This window comes from Tupaia chinensis, unplaced genomic scaffold (genome assembly GCF_000334495.1).
Source record: "Tupaia chinensis unplaced genomic scaffold, TupChi_1.0 Scaffold000066_1, whole genome shotgun sequence".
Classification (NCBI taxonomy): domain Eukaryota; kingdom Metazoa; phylum Chordata; class Mammalia; order Scandentia; family Tupaiidae; genus Tupaia; species Tupaia belangeri.
In genome coordinates this window covers 8,203,689-8,223,547 of record NW_006159525.1, presented here as the reverse complement: position 1 = coordinate 8,223,547, position 19,859 = coordinate 8,203,689, and the positions used below count along the sequence as shown (strand labels likewise).

The following is a 19,859-nucleotide window of genomic DNA, read 5'->3' as shown; positions in this document are numbered from 1 at the left end:
TTTGAAACCATCCTTAGTTGCAGATGCTTCCGTGGAAAAGTGATTTTGTTTTAAATAGCAGTGGGATGAGATAACAGCCTAAATTCAAATCGCATTAGAGCGTTAAATCCTGTCTTCTCACCTCCGAATGTAATTAATTGTTATGACTCAGTAATACAGCTTTTAGTTTGGAGTGTGGTGCTATTTAAAGAGAAAAAGCTTCGGCTGGGTAGAGATTGCTTTCAGCCACCTTTCCCACTTTGCAGACATATTTGGTAAAGTAGAGAATGTGTTTAAATCAAATGGCATTCGTGTTTCAATTACCTTTATGCCTCCAACCAGGAAACTAGGTGAGGGGAGGAGGAGGAGGCAGCTGGAGGCTGGTGAGAGGTGACAAAAGGAATGGGACAGCTTCTTCCCAGAGATCCTGCTCCTGTCTCCTATTCAGGAACAACCTGCCAATAGAGGGTTGAATGAAATAGAGACATCTACTGGTTAGAGGTGAGAAGTGCATCTCTCCCAGCTCTTCTAACCTCACTCTTCCTGATGAGTCTGAAAATACTGCAAGCAGGTTTGTGTAAGCAAGGATTGTTCTGAAAAACAGAACCACTCCTGAAACATGCAGAAGGTGTTTTGTGCAATGAGTGGCACATATTTATGTGCCTCATTTCATGTACTCCTCTCCTACAGTTATTTAAGCAGGTCTAATCTTGCTAATAAATACCATTTCAAGGAAAATAACAACAACAAAAAAATTGACAAGGCCCAGATGAATTATAAACACAACGTTTGATCCAGCAACTAATTATGACCATCCCCAGAAATGGTATTAAGTCAGATTTTATCTAATTCATGATTCTAGATGTCCGAATCAGGATAATGGTGAATTAGATTATGGTTTAGTTTATCAAAGAAATATTAAAAAATAGTATGCACCCATTCACAAGGATGATTATGAAATTGTGCTGCAGCTGAAAAATGCTTATGATATATAGTTTCTTAAAGTAGGCTAAAATGTGCATAATTTGAATATATATGTAAGATACATATAAATCTCAATAAGGACTGGGGAAGAACTAGGACAATGGGGAGATTCAGATAAAATTATAACCTTCAAACTATCTAAGGTGACAACTTTTGGCATGTCACCTGCATTGCCGAGCCTCTCATTTTTCTTGTGTAAAATGGAGGATAATACCACTTACTACTGAGATTCCGGGAGTAGTAAGTGAGTTAATATGTGCTACATACCTGACACATGGCACATTAGTTTCATCCCCATTACGTTTCTCCCCACTTTTGATTATTAAAGTGATCATATTCTCACAAAGCGTCCCATGCTACCTGTGGTTAAGTCATTTCCATTTGGAATATTTGTAGATTTCAATGATTTGATTTAGCTGCTCAAATGAAAGCCCACTTACAATTCTAATTTAAGCAGGACGTCTATGGTTTTATGTTTAGCAGTGAGCATTAGTAAACCCTTCTTATGGCATCATTAACCTTATTTCAGCTCAGATAAGCAATATCGAAAAGTCTGAAAGTTCCAGGCCAGCCCCATAGCACAGAGGTTAAGTGCCATGCAGAGGGAACGGATCCCACATGGCTGATCATGGTTTGAATTCCAGCCTGGCAGCTTGAAAACCATGCCAGGCACGCTCATGTGTGTCCAGGATCATGATGGGATGGAGTAATGGAAGGAGAAAAGATTGCAATGAGACCTGCTCCCATGGCAGGGCACTTTCTCTCTCTCTTTCTCTCTTAAAACACACACATACACACACACACATACACACACACACGTTCACATGGCCTTTGGCCAAGAAGAAAAGCTGAAAATTCGTTAAACCATTGAAAGCTACCATAGTGATGGAGCTCTGGTTCTGGTCTTTGTCCCACAATGACAAGCATTTATTGGGATATTAAAGTAACCCCTTTCCTTATTTATATATTGGGTAGATTTTTGCCACAGGGCACATGCACTTGCTGATAAATAGAAAGAGGGGATGAGAAATCACCCCCCGGGGGGATGGCCATGCTGCAAGCCTTTCTCTCCCATTCTCATCTCAGGATCTTAGGAACACAAACATACATGCCCAGTGTGATTTTCAAGCTGCCAGGTCCAGGACTCCAACTGTGGTCAGCCATGTGGGAATCCAGTGCCTTAACCACCACACCACCTGTTGGCCCAGTCTTTTTCCTTCTTTAGTTGTCTTTGTTTTTGTTTTTAGGGAGATATTTTTGCTATAGGCCACATGTGCTCTCTGGAGAGACAGAGAGACAGCGAGAAATCACTCCCTGGGTGACCTTCTCCTCTATGCTCCTCTCAGGATTTGGGGCATGCACAATGTACCCTGTGTGAGTGTTTAGCCACCGAGTCCAGAACTCTAACCGTGGATGACTACATGGGAATCCAGTGAAGTAACCATTATGCCATCTTCTGGTCCCCTTTTCCTTTGTAAAAGGAAACCCTCACAGTTCATCTTTGCAAATTTGGTTAAAAGGCCAAATGGTGCAAGACAAGTTCATATGCATGCCTTGACTCTTCTACTCACGGCTCCCTTGTGTTCATACCCTCACTAGCTTTAGCCATGAGATGCATTATTTTTAAATATGGTCACAAAAATCTATTGTCCAGGAAGTCATGCCCCCTGAACCATAAATTGCCTCAAATCTATGTTGGATTTGTAGCTTACCTTGACCAATGTAATGCAGCAGGTGTGAGCCTGTGCAACTTCAAAGCATAGGCAATACAGGGCCTTGTGGCTTCGGCTCTCACACTTTTTTTTTTTGGAGAGGTTTTCACTATACGGTGTTTGCACTCACCAGACAGGCAGAAAGAGACAGAGAGACAGAAAGCAAGAAATCACCCCCCAGGGGGGATGGTCACGCCGCAGTCCCTTCTCCTCCATTTTCCTCTCGGGATCTTGGGCACGCACGCACACGCGCCCAGCATGAGTTTTAAGCCACCGGGTCCGGGACGCGAACCACGGTCAACTACATGGGAGTCGAGCGACATAGCCATTACACTAACTGCTGGTCCCCCGTTCTCACACTCTTGGAACCTGAAACCATTTCATGAAAAAGACTGGACTAGTCTGCTAAAGATGAGAACTAGGTAAGCCAACGGTTAGCACCTGTGACCAGAAATGTAAGTGAGCTCATCTTAGAACACCCAGCTTAAGCCACTAGAGAACAGCAGTCATGTGACGACCCCCAGTGTGACCAGCAGAACTGTTCAGCTGAGACCAGCCCAGATTTTTCTCACCTGCAAAATCATGAGCACATAACATGTTTTGTTTTGTTTTGTTTTTCTTTTTTTGGAGAGGTTTTTGCTATAGGGCGCGTGCGCTCGGCAAAAGAGAGTGACGGAAAGCGAGAAATCACCCCCTACAGGGGATGGCCACACTGTAATCCCTTCTCCTCCATTCTCCCCTCGGGATCTTGGGCACACACACACACACGCCTGGCATGAGTTTAAGCCACCGGTCCAGGACTCTAACCGCGGTCTACTACATGGGAGTCCAGCAATATAACCATTACACTAACTGCTGGTCCCAACATGGTTGTTTTTTAAACCTTACATTTTGGGGTGGCTTGTTAGGTAGTGGCAGATAACAACAGAGATGATATCATGAATAAGCATCAGTCTTCTCCATGAAAGCGTCTATCCTTTCTTATGTGCCCTGATAACCAATTTACCAGCATTGGCACTAAAATGAAGCTGGTAATGTGAAGACACTCTGTTTCTCTGTTTTACTTCTGCTCCCCCAGGTCCCTTATCCATGCTTCTATTCTAGTCTGAGATTACGTCATGCCTATTCAGTTTTCCAGTTTGTCCCTCTGAAAGGAAGACAGGAGGTGAGCTGACTCCAGCCTTGTAATGATCAAAGTCATTTGGGGGCACCATCTGCAATAAAAGTGATGTTATGTGCTTGTTTACAGCCCTTCTCACCCTCTCTGCGATACCGTCTGTATAACCAACAATCTGCCCATTCTTTTGACCCCTACTTCATTTAGAGCCTGGGAGATTGGAGAGTGATGTGCGAGGGGTGCTTAGAGCTGCACTACCACCTCTAGCCCAGAGAGGGGACACTATACTAGTACTGCTTCTGTGGACTACTACCTAAGGGTCCGTGTTGTCCTCCACCATTTTTCTGTCCAATTGACAGCTCTATGACCCCAAGGACAGAATGAGGATATGGGACTCATATGAAGCTACACGGTATGCTGTCTTCTCACCTCATCCTGTCTTCTTCTGAGCCAATTTCACACACAAAAAAAATCTTTCTTTGCTCCTATTATTTTTCCTCTTTCTTCCTGCTTCCATTATCAAAGCTAAGAATTACCTATCCTCAAACCTATAGGAAATGTGTTGGGCATAACTTAGAGAAAATATGGTGTTCTAGAAAAAAAGACCATGGTGGGAAAGATGCTTGCTGATTTATACTGGCCTTTGTTTAAGTCAAAACCTCCATGTACAGTTCTGTGGTATGAAACCTGCCTCACTGAACATGGTAGCCCTGGCTAGACTACCTGTCCATGCAGACCTAGTTCAATAAATTGTAAGGGCGTGGCCTCAATATAGTTGTTGGCCTATAGATGAGAATGAACAAACTCAAGCTGTAGTTTCAGGTGGAGAATTGTAGAAGCTCTGACTACATATTTTGGGCTCTGTTACACTAACCATATTGTTGATGGCAAAAAAAAAAAATGGATCTGAAAATCATTGGTGACTTCCAGGAGTACACGCAATGTTCAGGACTTATTTGTCAGTAGGGGTATATGGAGGTTGTGATATGCCATCCTGATACCCTTCAAAAGACTGAGCCCATTGCCACCGCAGCCAGGAGTATTGGACAAGCGAAAGGTGTGAGTCGCTGTCCCTAGCTGAGTCCCTTTCTCTCAGTTTTGCCTTCAGCCCATGGAAGCTGACTTGTCTGAGGTTATGCTCCCCACCCCCCAGCACATGCACCCATTGCAGCCCATTTCTAAAGACTGGTTGGTTTGGAGTGGAAGGGCCTCAGTTGGGGACAATTGTGGAGGGTCATTCTCCACTCGAGAACCTCCTATTCCATCAGCCAGAGCTCAGCCACAGCTGCTTCACAGTTTAATTCATCTTCTCGTCCAAACTTCTTACTTCACTGGCTGACAGACTCAAACAAGGATTTGGGAGCTGCACCACCCACTGGGTAGCAGTAGGTAGAGTACTCTGACTTCTGGAAGGCAGTAGTAAACCAACGGTTAAAACATCCACTGGTAGTGACCTGGAATGGGATATAAAGGGAAGGTAATGCACTGAGTGGGGTACAATGTCTCAGGAATTAGAGACATTTGGGGGAAACAGCGATTATACGGACTAGGGGAGAGAGATGGCTGCTGCTAAGTGCTGAGGTTGTATTAGAGGAAGCTAAAGAAATGCTGCTGGGGGACCAGCAGTTAGCATAATGGCTAAGTCGCTGGACTCCAACGTAGTTGACCATGGTTTGAGTCCAGGACCCGGTGGCTTAAACTCACGTCGGGTGCATGTGCGTGCATGCCCAAGATCCTGAGAGGAGAATGGAGGAGAAGAGATTGCGGCATGGCCATCCCCCCTGGGGGGTGATTTCTCACTTTCTTCTCTCTTTCTCTCTTTGTCTTTCTGGCAAGTACATGTGCCCTATAGCAAAAACAAATAAAATAAAATAAAATAAAATAAAATAAAATAAAATAAAATAAAGAAATGCTGCTGGTACCTAAGACACAGCATGAAAGCCAGGGTGCTCCTTCACGCACGTCCAGGCTCTCATCTCCTGCAGATAAATAGCGTAGAAAGCTGAGGCCAGGTCCAGAATTCATTATAGGGAGAGTGGTGCTCCTGAGGAAATTGAATTCACCACTTGAGAAGTACTGTGGCAAGCTCAGGACCCTTTCTGGACAGGAGTAAATGGTAAGGCCTGGGATAGGAACACAAGTCTATGCCTTGGAAATCTTGTATTTCCAGATTCCTTGGCCCTCTGAACCCAGAGAAGTGGCCCACTCCTCTACTGTGAGAAGTGTCTTTCTCCTGCTCATGAAACATGCATCTGACACAGCTTGTCAAGGTAACTGTTTTAACATAATTGAATTTTAAAAATTCTTTTCTTCTCTTTTTTTTATATTAGATCACTGTACATGTTTACAAGATATAAAAATTAATTTCCCAGCATGAATACATTATATATTAGACCAGTCAAAATATTACCATACACATTATCTTTTTTTTTTTTTTTTTTGGAGAGGTTTTTCACTATAGGGCGCGTGCGCTCGCCAGACAGACATAGAGAGACATAGAGACAGAAAGCAGGAAATCACCCCCCCCCAGGGGGGGATGGCAATGCCACAATCCCTTCTCCTCCATTCTCCTCTCGGGATCTTGAGCACGCACGCACACGTGCCCGGCGTGAGTTTTAAGCCACCGGGTCCGGGACACGAACCACGGTCCACTACGTGGGAGTCCAGCGACATAGCCATTATGCTAACTGCCGGTTCCCCATACACATTATCATCAACAGGTAATTTTCCATTAAATATTTTGTTTCTTTTTCCTCCTTGAGTCCCTCCTTCCCACTTCCCTCTATTTGCCATCCTCCTCCCACACCGTTTTCAAAGACCTACAAGCAGAACTACCATACAATATAGCAATTCCACTCCTGAGTATCTACCCAAAGGATAGGAAAATACAGTCAGAAAAACACTTGCACATCGTGTTTATTGAAGCATTATTCACAATTGCTAAGACATGGAATCAAACCAAATGTCCAAGAACTGATGAATACATTGAAAAAGTGTGGCACATATACACTACAGAATACTACTCCATCATTAAAAAAAAATGAGATTCTGGCATTTGATATAAAGTGTATGAATATGGAAGGTTTAATGCTAAGCAAAGCAAGCAAAACTATGGAAAAGAGGCATTGTATGTCCCCACTTCATATATACCAAATATCTGCATTCTATAGCATAATTTATTTCACAGAACACCACAAATGCAGAATGCCCACTCTTTTAAGTGCACACGAACACTCTCCAGAATAAACTATATACTCGTCTATGCACAAGTCTCAGTAAATTATAAGAACTGAAGTCAGACATCTGGCCACATGAGAAATCAGTAAAAAAAGAGAGATACCTCATAAAATCCAGAAATATTCAGAAATTAAGCAACATAGTTAAACTGTGGATCAGAGAAAAAAAGTAACTTAAAAAATATTTCCATTTAATATAGCCATTCCTCACTTAATAACCTACCAGTTCAATGATTGCTCAGACTTCCAACCAGTTCTCCAATGCTGAGAATGCCTTTCACAGTTTTTGTGTCATTCCTTTTTGTTAGTACTCGCTACAGAAAGTACTGGCAACCACACAATACATATTTATTTATCTTTATTTTATTTAATAATTTATTTTTATATTTTTGTCATAGCGTACATGTGTTCACTGGAAAGGAGAGAGACAGAGAGATTCAGAGGGAGGAAAAGTGAAAAGTTACCCCCTAGGAAGAAGGGCCACACTGCAGTCCCTTCTCAGAATTCTGGGCATGCATGCACATGTGTCTGGCGTGATTTTCAAGCTGCCAGGCCTGAAACTCAAACCATGGTCAACCATGTGGGAGTCCAGCACCTTAACCACTTATAAATTTGTACTTTACTGCACACCCATAGTAGTAGTCATAATAAAGACTATTATTCCAGATATACATATAATATACAGTGTACTATTCTATTATCCCAGATATACATATAATATACAGTGTACTATTGTACTGTGGTGTGTCTTACACTTTCTGGTGCTTCTATAATGTATGCCTTTTGTGTAGATAGAATTACACTATTCTAGTCTGGTTTCATATGGTATCTGTTGAAAATACATAGCCCAGGCCTGGCAGGCGGAGTCATGGTTAAAGTGCTGGACTCCCATGAATGACTACGGTTAAAGACCTGGACCTGGTGGCTTGCTTTCTCACTTTCCCTTTCTCTCTCTCTCTCTCTCTCTCTCTCTGGAGAAATAAAAAATAATAATAATAACAAACAAAAATAAATAAATAATTTTAAAAAGAATAATAAAAGAAAAATGCGTACCCAGTGGTGCCGTGGCTCACCACAGACATCTGCCTTTAAGCTCCTCGCTTATTGACCAGTTCACTCAAGGACCTAGACCCAGTCATAGGAACAGTATCTGGCCATTATGTAAGAAGTGCCTGTAATAATAAACACCATCTTCTCAAAATTGTTAAATGTAGCAAAAGAAAAATCTAAAGTTTTTCCCTTTATTTGAGATAGAGTGTGTGTGTGTGTGTGTGTGTGCATGTGAGAATGAGAGAAACAAGTGCCTTCCACAGGGTCTGCTCAAGCCATGATCCCCTTCTTTCAGTTCTTCAGTCCACTGCATCTTGGACACTCGCATGCATGCCCAGAGCGTTTCAAGCTGATCACGCAGGGATTCAAACTGTGGTTGTCAGGCTAGCAGGTGGCATGGTGGTTCAGTGTGCAGGACTCCCCCATGGCCAAGTGCGATTTGAGTCCTGGACCTGGCAGCATGCTTTCTCACTTTCTTTCTCTCTCTTTCTGTCCCTCGCTGGTCAAATTAAAATAAATAAATAAATAAGTTAAATAAAATAATTCTTTAAAAAGAAAATACTGTGGGATCAGGCTTTTCTTGAGAAGTACATTACTACTGCACCAGAGAGCCAAACCCCAAAACAATTTAGAAAGGAATCTGTAAATTACATTCAGAAAATTTGTCTAGAATCAATGCTCTAAGCTTCTACTTTCAGGATGCAGGAAAAAAAAAAAAAAACCAGGGAGCTAACAGATTCTCTAGCATTGCTGCTTAGACTATAAAATTCCAAAACCATTTCAAAAAGCCATTTGTTAGATGTTATAAAGTCAAACATATGTTTATCACATGACTCAGTAGCTCCATTTCTAGGTATTTTCCCAAGAAAAATGAGAATATATGTCCATGCAAAAGCACAAATATTCATAGCAGCTCTATTCATTGTATACCAGACTGGAACAATCTGAGTATTTATCAACATATAATGGCTAAACACAGTGTGGTATGTCCTTTCAGTCAGTGGAATGCTTCCCAGCAATAAAAGGACACAGGACTACCATGTGCGACAATGTGGAAGAGTCTCAAAAGCATTATGCTGAGCAAAAGAAACTAGACACAAAGCACTATATATTACATGTCAATTAACAGTAAATTCCAGAAAGAGCAACATGCTATCTATAGTCATAGAGCGATGAAAAGAAGACAGAAGCTTCTTAGGGCTGGAGGGGGGGTGGTTGGTAGGGGGCAGGCAGTAATTGAATACGAATGGGTGTGAGGGACCTTCCTGGGATGATGAGAAGATCCTATTTCTGGATTGTGGTGGTGATGAGTCGTAACTCATCAGACTGAACACACTTAATACACGCAGATTTAATTCCATGTAAATTATAACCCAAAGCATTTTTTTAATTTTATCTTTATTTTAAATGTCAGTGAGAGCTGATTCCAAGAGACCACAGGCAAGGGCAGAGGACTCAGCTGCTGCAGGGGGTGCTGGCCTGCACTGTCCAGAGGACATAGGGCTGCACTTAAAACAGGGGAAGGGAAGGACGTGTTTCAGCACAGGTGATCTCGTTGCCATGACCTGAGAAGGACAAGGGGACCAGCAGCTGAGCTGTCTCAGAGGATGTGTGCTATGTAGTGGGCATGCTTTTCAGTGCACATATATGAACAATCGTGCAGATCCGAGCTATGAAAGAGGACCTTTCTGGTGCTTGCTGTTGACATAAGCAGAAAATCTGTGAAAAAGCCAATTACGCTGAGAAATCTTCAGAACACAACTGTCTTGAGAGCTAACTCATGGGTCAGGGAGGCATATTTCTTTCCAGGCATTTGGCTAGTCAAAGAGAAAAATGATTCATACAAACATTTAGATGAGATTATGCTATGGAGCAGCTGACATCGTATATCCATACCTGAACCCTGCCTTTCTCCCCTGTTTGTACGTGCTCTCTGGGAATCAGCATGCATCCAGCAACTCGCCGCAGAGAGGGAACACGTAAATGGGCTCTGCTCTTTGCTTACAGAGCTCACCCTGGAGGTGTCAGAGTATAATCACACACTACAGTCTCTTCTGGACACTTCGCTTCATGAACAAACACAGGTGCAGAATTTTAATTTGTAATATTCGTTTTCTAATGTTAAACTGTTCATCTTTTTGGATATGTCTCTGAGAGTATTTCTCATAGCTAAAACCCAAATCGAACTCTGTGAAAAAAAAAAAAAAAGTTAAAAAACGTTGAACACACCATGTGATTTCAAATAAGGTCAGAAAGGTAGACCAGCTCCGGCTGCCGGGAAGTCTGTCTGGGAAAGGGCTTGCCCCGTTATTCAGGAAAGACAGACACACACGAAATGGTGCACTCGTCAGCTACCTCCTTCTGTCTGACCACTCAGGTTTCCCTTTTTTCTCCCACTCAGGGTTTTCACCGCATTTTTAGCAGGTTGTGAAATCAATTTAGTGAGCCATGGTCAACATTGCAAAAAGTAATTAAATCAGATAGAAAAGAGAACAGAAAATATTGAAGAGTGCCACACATAATAAAAGTAAGTATTGCGCCATGAAAAACTTGTTTGGGATGTTTGCATGTGTGTGTTTGTGTGTGTGTTTGTGTGTGTGTGTGTGAGTGTAAAATATATTATGGTGAAAACTGTGTCCTTGTGTGTCATGAATACCATTCTTTCATATCTTTCCCCATTTTCAAAAGGAGCAACAGGCTTTCAAAGACTCCCATTGTCCTGAAGTCCCCTGCTTTCTACTCCTCAACACACACACACACAGGCTCACACAGACCACCTATCTCTGACCCCTGGCATCATTCCTGTCTATGAGTTTGTAAAAATTACATAGGAATAGAAATAAGGATAGAAACAAAGAAAGCTGAAGAAATAACAAAAACTCATTTTATAGTTAAGGAAAAGATACCAAAAGAAGGGAATTTGCCAAGTTGCTGTCACAGCTACTTCTAGATGATGGTTTTATAGACAATTTTTAATTGCGTCTTTTTTCTTGCTCTGTAATGATTTCCACTTTCAGGCAAGAACTCAAGCTCTGCAGTTGGGCAGATCTAGGTTCAATTACAATTCCAAAAACTCACCAGAAACTAAAACTAGAGATACATTTAGAAGACAAATAGGGAGGCAAAGCATTAATGGGACAAAGAAATGTGGTATTATCTGTTGAAGATATTTTATAGTTTTACCAACCGGACTAGGGAGAAATGTTCACATGTTCAAATATTCACTTTGTGCGCTAAATAATGTGATTGAATGTATAAAAGAAAATGTAATTAAAAGTGTAAAAAACATAAATTATAGTTCTAATAAAAAACTGCAGATACAGCCACGCTACACATTGTGTTCTATGATTTTTAAAAATACATATATATATATATTAAGTAGTATTATGTAAAGTTACATTCTCTCTGACAGCTCACGAAACTTTGAGCACTTCCTATTCCCACTGAGATAGTGACTCTTGATTCTCTTGGGCTACTTAGGATGAGACAACTTTTTCATCTTCCCTTCTCTGATAACCTAATTTTCCAATGCAACTGAAAAAAGAGATTGTGGAATATCATATTGAATTAAAATACATAGTGGCAACATTTCCATGGTTTTAGACTCTGGTGAATTATTTGAGCTGTCTAATATTAAGCTTTAGGGTTAATGTCTATCATTCCTTCCACCCAAACCCAAAGACTCTTTAATAATAGCAAGCATATGTAAGTGGAGAGTCCTTGCCTTTTTTCCTGTAATATATTTTCTGTGAATTAATAACCTTCATAAACATTTTCTGCTTTCCAGATAATAGGTAGTGATGTCATCATAAACTGTAAAAAATCCTTATGGTCATCAGACATCTATCAGGACAGCAATGAGTCCCAGACCAGGCCCTAGCCCCATCACTGCCACTGCCTCACTGAGTGACTTTGAGAATGTCACATCAACTCTCTAAGTCTCATTTTCCTCATCTGTAAAATAGATGATTTTGATTAGCTTATCTCTAAGCTTTGTTCTAGTTTTAAATTTTTATTATTCTATTCTTTGGCTAATGATCCCATTAACCATATATAACGTGGTGCATCAATAACACTAATAGAATTCTTTAAGACCCATGACTGTTTCAAATGTTTCCATCATCATTCAAATCTATTTTTACAGCAGGAGTAGCTCTGTGGTTTGTTTTGAGAGCCCCCATCTAAATTAGGGTCCCAGGAGCAGAGACAATCATCCCTGCCCTAATGGGAAATAAAGGGGAGCTGGACACCATCATTTCTTTCCCAGCTCCTAGGATACTTCTTTAACTGGCCAAGGGCCTAATTGCCCAGTTATTAACCTGTGACCAGAGGGAATCCTCACTCAGAAAACTCTATTACATTGGCAAACACCCTCCTGGCTCGTCTGACCTGTGTCCAGTTTATGCCTGCCTGACCATTGCTCTAGCACTAGTACCCTGGCCCTGGGTTCTACCTGGCATCCCGGAAAAACCTACCCTGGGGAGCCCCTGGCTTTTCAGATGGTAGGTGCAAATTTGATACACCATTACAACAGAAGATATGTTGAAATATTTTTACTTACAGATCCTGGGCAAAGAGAGTGTGAGTCCAGAAGGCAGTCCTCTGTCCACAGGTCATGGAATGCAGGAATAAAAAGCTGGGTAGACAAAGAGAGAGTGACAACTAGCAGTATGCATAGGGATTGGGTGTGGGTCACTTTAAGTTCACGGACAAATGTCTCAAGGGTCCTCTAAAGGAAGCAGCAGGAAATCTGGGAGCCCAGTTTGCTTAGCGAGAAGATGCCTCCACATTTTTATCTCTGGCCCCAGCTCACGCTGTTTGGGTGTGGTGTAGAAACCATGTCAGGGTGACCAAGCCCTGCTTCTGGTACAAGAAAGTTAAAGTTATGTTCAAAATGGATGCTGAGGCAACATCACATTGTAAGAATTCGCTACACCAAACATCATGAGTTAGGATGAGAAAGAGTAGGGCAGGATGAGAGGGGTGGAATGAGATTATTTTATAGCCAACTATGTTGGTGTAAAGCAAATAAAAACAGGAACTCCCATCCCATAAAATAACGAATCGGGGTTGCTAAGAATGTCATTATACTGCAAGTAGGATTAGTGTCAATTCCAACAAGTTTCCCTAGAATAACTAATTCCAAACACATGATCCTGCTAGGCAGATTTCCACCTGACAGGTTTCACTCATGAGTCCATTTTCATTTATTCTGTAGAACTTTCCAAAGGATATTATCATCATTGACCCTCATCGCTGCCCGCCCTTCCACCAACCCTCCTTTGACTATAATGTCAATGTAAAATAAATGAACTCTAAGAATGACAACCTTATTTTCTGAGCCAAAAATCAAAGCGTATAAGATTGTTCAGAATTTGAACCTACCCAGTGGCTAGAAATTGTACTGTAAAATACTTTTTTAATTTCATTTTCTTTTATACACTCAATCACACTATTTAGCTTACAAAGTAAAATATTTTAATTCACAGCACAAATTGCTTATGACAAGATATTTGAAATCAGAATGGTCACTGTATTTCTAATGTTCAAACCAATGCCAAAACCCTGTGATAATGTGATTCTTTTTTTTTCTTTTTTTAAGAGATTTTGCTATAGGGCACTAGTGCTCACAAGAGAGACAGAGAAACAGAAAGTGAGAAATCACGCTCTAGGGGAATGGTCATGCCACAATCCCCTCTCCTCTGTTCTCTTCTCAGGATTTGGGCATACATGCACACACTCCTGGTGTGAGTTTCAAGCTGCCACATGCAGGATTTGAACCACAGTTGCCCATCTTAACCACTGTACCACCTGCTGGCCCCAATAACATGATTCTAACAGTACTACAATCAGACTCACAACTAGCCACCTTCTACTGAACCCTCACCCTTACCAGCCACTCGGCTGTGCACCTTACATATACAACTTCTCGAGAGTTCTCATAACCACCTAGGAGGTAGTACTCTTGTGAATACCATTTTACAAATGAGAAAACTGAGGCACAGAGGTGTTAAACATAATGTCCCAAATTACACTGTTAGAAATAAACATAGCTAGAATGTACACATAGGTATGTCTTGCTGTTGTATGCTAAGTTTTAAGCCCTAGGATAGAAAGTTGTCCTAAGTCTGGAGGGACCTGAGAGATCATCTATACCAGTTCAGCTCTCTAAGACATTAAGGCATGTGTCTACACTCACCTGTCTAGTTAGTGTAGACTAGGACCAGGCCTGCAGAGTCTCCACCAGATACATCACAACAAATAAGAGCCCAGGTTTATTTAATCATCAGAATGGCCCAGGCACTGAGCTCTGCACACCTGAACTGCATGACCTCACTAGTTCCATCAACAATTCCAGGCAATATTTTCATTTCTATGTCATGAAAGGAGAAAACTGAAGTACAATAAGGTTATACAGAGTCACACAGTAAGCCAGAATTCAAATCTTGCTTGTCAGCCTGCAGAGCTCATGCTTATGAATACCACCTGTTGAGGCCCAGGTAAGAAAATTGGCCCCATGTGGGAGTTTCGAAGGTTCCTCAGCTCCTAGGGCCTGCACACCACATCCCCAGTTTGGTCTTGGCATTGGCCTGGCTTTTTCATGGTCTGAGCTCACTCTCTTTCTGTGGTTTGGCCCTGATCTCAGACTATCCTCTGAGCCAGTTCCTGAGCGACGGTCCAGAATCCCTTCCACTTAAGCAATTCCTGAAACTACCTTGACGTAAATCCAGCAAAGAGTGCAATAATCATCCCCCAATTTCCCAATGCGTTTTAATCTTAGAAAATACTCCCTGAGAGTTATGCAAACGATATGATACTCTTAGGACTCTTAGTACTCATCACCAGATTGTCTCCAACAGCATTGTGAAAATACAGTCAACAACGAAGCGTGAACATATCATATCATCATTAGTATTGGGTATTTCTATTAGATGCTTACCAGTTTGAAAAACTAATAAAAGCTTCAGCATTTTAGTCTGCCTTTTTTAGCTATAAGTGACATTGAATAGTTTTGTTATTAAAGCAGTTGTTTTTCCTTTCATAAGTCATTTGTATGTACCTTTCGATGTAATTATCTGCCTCATATACACTTTGAAATTTATTAGCATCTGTTGTATATATTGAATCCTTAACCTTTCATGTGCCTGCCAGAAAGAGACAGACACATAGAGAGGAAGAGGAGAAAACACCACTCCCTGGGGCAGGGTCATGTCATGATCCCTTCTCCTCTATTTCTATTTCTCCTTCCCTTCAGGATTCTGGGCAGGCACGCACATGACCCGGACATGTTTCTCAAGCCACCAGTCCACGACTTAGACTGTCCCATTGGTTCTATAGTTCCAGCTGCCTTACCCACCAGATCATGGAGCTGGTTCAATTCTACTTTGTTATCAACTTTCTCCATGTTTTTATTTTATTTTCCAGAATAACTTTTAGAAGGAATATGCCACATTTTTTAATGTTTATTGTGTTTTTCTCCTTTTATTTCAAACAGTTTAAGTGACATGAATTTTGTTGTTGTATTATTTGAATCATAGTTTCCATACTAAAATTATTTCATAGTTATTCTAATTTTATTAATATAGAATAATTTAACTTATGATATTTGTTAGTTTATGGTTAATGATATTATATTGACTTAATAATAGATTTGTTAGTTGTTGATTTATGATATTATACTGATTTCTCTCTCTTATTGTTTACAATTCACAGATTTTCTTTGTTAGTATTTAAAAATTTGTTTTTGTCTTTCCTAATTCTGGTATCTATTTTCTTTTCATTAACTTGTTAATGCACAAATACCACTGTAGAGTTAAATTTTTTTGACTCTTTAATCTCTGTTTTAGCTTGTCTTCTTCATATTTAATTTTTATTGAATAATTTATTATATATATTTGTCTAATTTATTTTTATCTTCTTGGTTTTTAAAAGTATATATATATTTTTTTGAGAGGTTATTGCTATAGGGTGCATGCGCTCACCAGAAAGACAGAGAGAGACAGAAAGACAGAGAGACAGAAAACGAGAAATCACTTCCCAGGGGGGATGGCCATGCCGCAATCCTTTCTCCTCCATTCTCCTCTCAGGACCTTGGGCACACACGCACACACGCCTGGCTTGAGTTTAAGCCACCAGGTCCAGGACTCGAACTGTGGTCGATTACATGGGAGTCCAGCGACATAGTCATTATGCCAACTGCTGGTCCCAAAAGTATAGATATATTGTTTTTTAATTGTACTTGTAATTTCATGAAAGTGTTTGGGTACATTTTCAACTTATATTTGTCTCATTTTCTAAAAACGATTATTTTTATTCCATTCGCGGTAGATAAGAAATTTAATATTTAGGGCTACTTTTTTTGTCCTAATATTACTTGGACAGTAAAATATTACTTAGGGGAGAAAAAATAATTAGCACTCAAAAGTGTGGAAACATAAAAGTCAAGAGTGCTTACCAGATATTAATGCATATAATAAAGCATCATTGCATTGACTCTTCTACAGACAAAGCAATAATAGAACAATACAAGCCCAGAAACAGACCCAAATGTATATTGAACATTATTGTATAATGAAGATAACCTCTCACACACATCAGAAACAAGGAAAATTTTAAAAACTGGTACTGAGATCATTGAATAGCCACATGGGGAGAAAAGAAGACAAATCTTAATTTTTTTCTTTGTACATTGAGAAAAATTATAAGTGCATGAGTGAGTTAGATGTATATAATATAAAATCCATGTAAATATAGAAGAAAATGTTTGTGAATTCCACAATAGAAAATTTTTTCTACAATTCAAAAATCAGAAAATAAAAGGAAATTTGGATCAATTTAATTCCACAGAAAACATATTTGAAAATTAAACATGGAAAAATGTTAGTATCCCTAACATATGAAAAACTTATAAAAATAGACAAATAATCAATAACCAAAAATGAGTAAAATAGGCAAACTATTTACAGAAAAAGAAATACAATGGCCCTTATTTTGGAAAACAGTACTAGATTTTACTTACAGTAGGAAAAAGATCAAATTAAAATGGCTTAATGATATTACAGCTCACCTACTAGATTGGCAAAAATAGAACACATATCTAGCATGTATTTTATTGTTGAAGTTATGGAAAAGCTATTATTTTTATGCTTACTGCTGGGAGTACAAATAGCACAATCTTTGTGAATAGGTATTTAGCAACATCTACCAAAATGGTATGTCCATAAACCCATTGAGCCAAGAGTGCTATTCTGGGATTCTATCTTAAAGATATGCTGGTGGGACCAGCAGTTGGCATAATGGCTATGACGCTAGACTTCCATGTAGTCGACTGCAGTTCGAGTCCCGGATTCAGTGCCTTAAACTCACGCCAGGCGCGTGTGCGTGTGTGCCGAAGATCCTAAGAGGAGAATGGAGGAGAAGGGATTGCGGTGTGGCTATTCCCCCTGTGGGGTGATTTCTTGCTTTCTATCTCTCTGTCTTCCTGACGAGCACATGCACCTTATAGCAAAAACCTCTCCAAAAAAAAAAAGAGATATGCTGGCAAAGTATGAAAAGAAATATGCATAAGTTATTTATGACAGTACTTTGGTAACAGAAAAAGAGAGGAGGCAATCCAAATGTTCATTAATATTGGGACTGGTTAATAAACTAGGGGGGGTTCACAAAAGTGTAGCCATAAAAGGAAGCAAAATCCATCTGTATTTGCTACAGTGTTCTCCAGAATACTGTTACATAAGAAAGAAACGATACGAGTCATATGGAGCCATTCATGCAAAAAGGGTGGGGGATTACACGCATGCATACATATGAGGGGACTTCAAAAGTTGGTGGAAAATGGGATTAAAGGATGATTTTATTTTGGTACAGGAAAATTTTGACATCTATGCATAGTTCTTTCATAATATGCATTTTCTGCTTTTTGTTTCTGTTTTTGTTTTTGTTTAGTTTTGTTTTGCTAGAAGGCATGTGTGCTCACCAAAAAGAGACAGAGAGAGAGGAAGGTGAGAAAGCACATCCCATGGGGAGTAAGTCGCACCACAGTCCCTTCTCTTCCATTTCCCCCTCCTTTCAGAACTTTGGGCACACACACATATACACACAGCACATTACTTAAGCATCTGGGTCAGGGACTCGAACTGTGCTATTGGCCATGTGGGATCTGGCTGCCTTAACTACTAGGCCATGAAGCTGGTCCTGTAATACCGTAAAATAGATTTTCTAATAACTTTTGAAGACCCTTGAACGTGTATATATGTTTGTTTGTGTGTTTGTTTATTTATTTATTTAGAGAGGTTTTTGTTATAGGGCACATGCATTCACCAGAAAGACAGAGCGAAATGGGACCAGCAGTTAGCGTAATGGCTATGACGCTGGACTCCCATGTAGTCGACTGCAGTTTGCGTCCCAGACCCTGTGGCTTAAAACTCACGCCGGGCGCGTGTGCGTGCGTGCCCAAGATCCCGAGAGGAGAATGAAGGAGAAGGGATTGCGGCGTGGCCATACCCCCTGGGGGTTGATTTCTCTCTTTCTGTCTCTTGGTCTCTCTGTCTGGCGAGCACACACACCCTATAGCAAAAACCTCTCCCCCAAAAATAAATAAATAAATAAAGGACAGAGTGAGTCAGAGAGACAGAAATCAAGAAATTACCCCTGGGGGCGGGGGGGATGAGTGGCCATGCCACAATCCCTTTCTCCTCCATTCTCCTCTCAGGATCTTGGGCACACATGCACACCCACCCAACATGAGTTTAAGCCACCAGGTCCGGGACTTGAACTGCGGTCGACTACATGGGAGTCCAGCAACATAGACATTACGCCAACTGCTGGTCCCTGTTTACTTCTTTTTTAAATCTGCCAAAGGGCATATGTGCTTACCCCATTTCTCTCTTCCTTTGGGGTTTTGAGCACATATGCATACATATCTGGCATGTTTTTCAAGCTGCCAGTTCTGGGACTCAAACCATGCAGTCAACCACGTGGCATCCTGAATCCTCAACTACCACACCACTGGCTGGCTCTGCTTATATTTTTTTAGTGGAAGATATAAGATAACTTTTCTTAAAATGTATTAATGGAGAGGGTGAATAAACAAAGAGAAAAAGCAAAATTTCACTGAATATACTTTGTTTTGCATGTTTGATTTGAGACCATGTAAATTTTCCACATAAATACTGGTAAAACAAGGTTATTTAAAAATAAAATGGCAATCTCTAAATATTAAATACAAAATAAAAATCTTAAAAACCATATATTACTGTGTTGGTTCAATTAGATTGTGATGAATTATTGTAAGAGATATCGAAACACAGTAACTTTATCATTGCTAGTGGGGTATATCCTAAAGACAGTAAGAACTGCAAAGAAATATTAAATGAAAGTGGCATTGTTAATAATAACATTTTACAGTTTTTATACGTAAGTGAGCATGTTAATGACATTGGAAACCGAGCATTAGCATAAAAAATACCAACATAAAATTCAAAAGTTTAAGCTAAAGTCCCAAACCTTACATTTGAATTAGAAGTAATTTATTTGGACTTGTGATTTATTTTTTCTAAGGGAAAAAACGTTTCATAGTTCTTTTTGCCAAAAAAGTCTAGAAACTATGAACATCTCAGCAGCAAGGAGAACCTGTAGGTCCAGATCGAGGTCTCCAAATACCATTTTTAACAGAAATAACCAGGGCTCCTTGGAGAAATGGCTCAAGATTAGCCTGGAACATCCTAGCAACCAAAAAATGATAGCAGAAATTTTATTCATAACAAAATGACACAGAAACTA

At 40.3% G+C, this 19,859-nt stretch overlaps 1 long non-coding RNA gene across 1 annotated transcript in view; it reads right to left on the bottom strand.

The window, feature by feature from the left end:
* Positions 1-309: 309 nt before the first annotated feature.
* The window catches only part of LOC114005250 (uncharacterized), a 76,682-nt gene continuing 57,132 nt past the window's right edge, over positions 310-19,859 (bottom strand). The window contains exons 2-3 of the long non-coding RNA XR_003547126.1: positions 12,640-12,714; positions 310-434 (exon numbers count right to left, since the gene is read on the bottom strand). This is a non-coding gene — a long non-coding RNA (uncharacterized LOC114005250). The remainder of the gene's footprint in view (positions 435-12,639; positions 12,715-19,859) is intronic.